The following is a 4,284-nucleotide window of genomic DNA, read 5'->3' as shown; positions in this document are numbered from 1 at the left end:
ATATCAGCAATTGCAACTCTTTCTTGATTAAATATTTTATTGTGGTCAGTGATGTTATAAGGTTTTCAACAGTTTGCTTAAGTCCACTTCAGACACACCTCAATCAACGTCTGTATCAACTCTCTCCTTTTCCCTGAAAAAAGTGTTTTCTGAAGGATGCTCACAAGACCTTGATCACATCTCTGCTTCAGAGAAGGCTGAACATCAAGTCACTTGACCTAAGCTCAGGAGAGATGGGCACTTCATGATGGGGAGGAGTCTAATGACATATTTTTTTTTATTATTCAAAAGACTAAGCAATTCTTTTAAACAATTTCAAAGAGGCCAAGCCACACAGAACTTCTTGTGAAAGCCAAATTGATAGGCAGCTCTTCAATCAGATTGAAATTCAAAATTGTCTTTCATCATTTGCCATATTGATCAATCCCATTTCGAATATCTGTTACTAGTTTTTTGAATTTCACCTTGATAAAACTTTTTCCATTAGCATTTTTTTTCTTTTACTCCATCTTCGGCCTACAGCCTACAGCCCCTCTCTAGAATCTTTTTTTCCTAGTTAATAGCAGAATTTTGGTGATTTTTTTTGGCTAATAGATTGTTTTAATTCTCTTACTATGTGAAATTCTAGTTTTTTATTTGTAGGTGAAGGAAAGTGTAACTTCAGTAGACTGCAATGCAGAAATCTGTCATATAAACTAGTTTCTATTTAGTCAGTCAACTGTTTATAGCTGTCTCAATTGGTATAGATGCATTTACAGAACTGGTTGTCCTTGAGCCTTCTTTGCAAGCAGCTTTAGATCAGTAATGCACTTGGCAATTGTCTCCTTTTCCTACTGTGTAGAGATGCTTTGAGCCACATGCTTCTCCAACCAGCTTATCACATGCTCTTGCTTGTTTCGATGCATCATATTCTGCACAGAGGTGTGAAAATCGAGATGATTCTTTACCTCGTAGTCTACTCTGTATAGCTGTTCCCAGTAAGTAACCTCGAAGGCCATAGCCATTTTATTCCTCTGAAAATCAAAAACATAATGGCACTTTTGAACTAGTGCCTGCTGTGACTTCTCCAGATCAATTGCATTTTGGATGTTTGATAGAAGCCTGTTTCACCTCTTTTAGCTGGCCAATATTTTGCTCTTTGAGTTTATCAGCAAATTCTCCAGTAAAGACATTATATTTTTTAATTACATAGACAGTCATCCCTATCGTTGATATGGCAGAGATGGTCTCTGAAGTAATCACATGTATTTGTTTAGATAGAAAATATAAGATAAGTGAGTTCCAAGCACATAGGGTCCTCTTACACTGGTTTTAGGAGAAAAGAACTGGAAGAATTCCTCAGGGGTCAGCCCATGATGAACTTTTCCTCCACTTTCTGGAAGAAGTAGTATAGGGACAAGATTTGGCATCCCAGTGTGAAATAGTCTTATTGCTTGCAATAACTCTGGACCAAGAAGAGCTGTGTCCAAGTCTTTCCACATCCTTTTTAAAAACCTTCTTTATCCACACTGATATGAATGATGAATGAATGAATAAATGAATGAATAATGGAGTTTTCTTTCTTATAGAAATAAATCAACTAATAAATGCAGGAGGAACAAAATTTTTTAGAAAAAAACCACCACATATTGTAAACATAATAATAATTGATTCAGGCAAAAATCGCTGATGCAAACTAAAATTAGTAGGTTATTATCTAATGAGGACAGGATATTTACATAGTCTCAAAATATCTCCCCATAAATAGAAAGAAAATTGCTACTTTTACAGTGGAGAAAAATGGTATACACCGTCTCAACAAGTACCTAAGTTCATATCCCCAATAAGAAAGCAAAACATTATGTACCTCCTGATAAGATGTCCTGAGAAGGACATAACATCACTTCTGAGGTTTTCTTGAAAAAAAAAAATTAGTAACCATGATCAAATTTTGAAGAATTATCAAACTCATGTTGAGGGACATTCTACAAAATAATCAGTCTGTACTCCTCAGAAAATGTCAATGTCACAAAATACAAAGAAAAGGTTAGGAATTGTTCCAGATTCAAGGGCATGAAAGAGACATGACAACTAAATGAACTATATAATCCTTATGTGGATCCAGAATGGGAAAAAAATACCTATTATGGGCATTTATAGGTTAATTACTGAAATTTGAACAGGGAATATACTTAGATAATGGTATTATATCCATATGAAATTTCTCAGTCTAATTAATAACTGTACTGATGTTATGGAAAATAGCGGCCTTGTTCTTATGAAATACACACTAAAATACCTAGATGTAAAGGTGCCATGAAGTCTGCAACTCAAATTACTGAAAGAGAAAGAGAGGAAGGGAGGGAGGGAAGGGAGGAAGGGAGGAAGGAAGGAAGGAAGGAAGGAAGGAAGGAAGGAAGGAAGGAAGGAAGGAAGGAAGGAAGGAAGGAGACAAAATTTAACAAATAGTAAATGGTGAATCTAGGGATATGGAAGCTCTCTGTATTCTTTTTGCAACAACCTTTTTGCAAGTTTGAAATTATATCTAAATTAAAAGTCACCAAACATTCCTTAGACTTAGGCTTCACCTAAAGCTAACAATTTGTTTCTCTCTTCTCTCGGTTTTTAATTTTTATTTTTCAATTGGAGTTGACATTCAATATTATTTTTACATTAGTTTCAGGTTACAGAAAAATTGTTAAACATTTAAAGAATTTACATAGTGATCCTGCCAATTAGCCTAGTACCCAACTGGCATTCAAATAGTTATTAAAATTTTATTGACTATATTCCCCAAGCTGTATTTCACATCCTTGTGACTATTTTGTAACAACCAATTTGTACTTCTTAATCCCTTCATCATTTTCACCCAACCCTCAACTCTCCCCCACTTCATCTGGCAATCACTAGTTTGTTCTCTGTATCTATGAGTCTGTTTTCATTTTGTTAGTTCATTTATTTTGTTCCTTAGATTCCACACATAAGTGAAATCATATGGTATCTGTCTTTCTCTGTCTGACTTATTTCACTTAGCATAATACCCTCCAGGTCTATTTATGTTGTGGCAAATGATAAGATTTCATTTTTTATGGCTTAGTAATATTCCATTGTATATATGTACCACTTTATCCATTCTGAGTTTATTATTATATATAGTGTAAGAAAGTGGTCCAGTTTCATTTATTTGCATGCATCCGTCCCATTTTCTCAACACCATTTATTGAAGAGATTGTCTTTACCCCATTGTATGTTCTTGCACACTTTGTCGTAGATTAAATGACCATAAAGGACAGGTTTGTTTCTGAACTCTCTATTCTGTTCCATTGAGCTATGTATCTGTTTTTATGCCAGTTTTTATGCTGTTTTTATTACTATAACCTTGTAGTATAGTTTGATATCAGGTAGGATGATACTTCCAACTTTGTTCTTTTTTTTTTTTCTCAAGATTGCCATAGCTATTTGGGAACTTTTATGCTTCCACATATATTTTAGGAATATTTGTTCTAGTTCTCTGAAAAATGCCATTGGTATTTTGATAGGGATTGCATTGAATCTATAGATTGCTTTGGATAGTATGGACATTTTAATGTTATTCTTCCTATCCATTAACACGACATATATTTCCATTTATTTGTACCCTTGGTTAAATTTATTCCTAAGTATTTTATTTTTTCGATGCAATTATAAATGAAATTGTTTTTTAATTTCTATTTCTGATAGTTCATTATTGGTGTATAACAAAATGATTATTCATTTTGTATCCTGCTCCTTTACTGAATTCATTTATCAGTTCTAACATTTTTTTGGTTGACTCTTTAGGGTTCTCTATATATAGTATCATGTCATCTGCAAATAATGACAGTTTTGCTTCTTTCTTTTCAGTTGGCTACCTTTTATTTCTTTTCCTTGTCTGATTTCTGTGGCTAGAATGTCCACTACTATGCTGAATAAAAGTGGCGAAAGTGGACATCCTTGTCTTGTTCCTGATCTTAAGAAAAACGCTTTTAGCTTTTCCCCATTGAGGATGATGTTAGCTATAGGTTTTTCGTAAACGGCTTTTATTATGTTAAGGTATGTTCCATCTAGTCTCACTTTACTGAAAGTTTTTATCATAAATTGATGCTGGATTTTGTCAAATGCATTTTCTGCATCTACTTATATGATCTATAATTTTTATCTTTCAATTTATTAATGTGGTATATACATTAGTTGATTTGCAGATATTGAACTAACCTTGAATCCAGGAATAAATCCAAATTGATCATGATGTGTGATCTTTTGTAATGCTAAAGATCATACTGAAAG

The 4,284-nt window shown here is 33.5% G+C and overlaps 1 pseudogene; it reads right to left on the bottom strand.

Annotated features, from left to right (window-relative positions):
• Positions 1-752: 752 nt before the first annotated feature.
• On the bottom strand, positions 753-1,481 carry LOC107516380 (annotated as a pseudogene).
• Positions 1,482-4,284: the final 2,803 nt, after the last annotated feature.

The sequence above is a fragment of the Rousettus aegyptiacus genome, unplaced genomic scaffold (assembly GCF_014176215.1).
Source record: "Rousettus aegyptiacus isolate mRouAeg1 unplaced genomic scaffold, mRouAeg1.p scaffold_m13_p_12, whole genome shotgun sequence".
Taxonomy (NCBI): Eukaryota; Metazoa; Chordata; class Mammalia; order Chiroptera; family Pteropodidae; genus Rousettus; species Rousettus aegyptiacus.
Note: the sequence above shows the minus strand (reverse complement) of the source record. Positions and strands in the feature narration are given on the sequence as shown.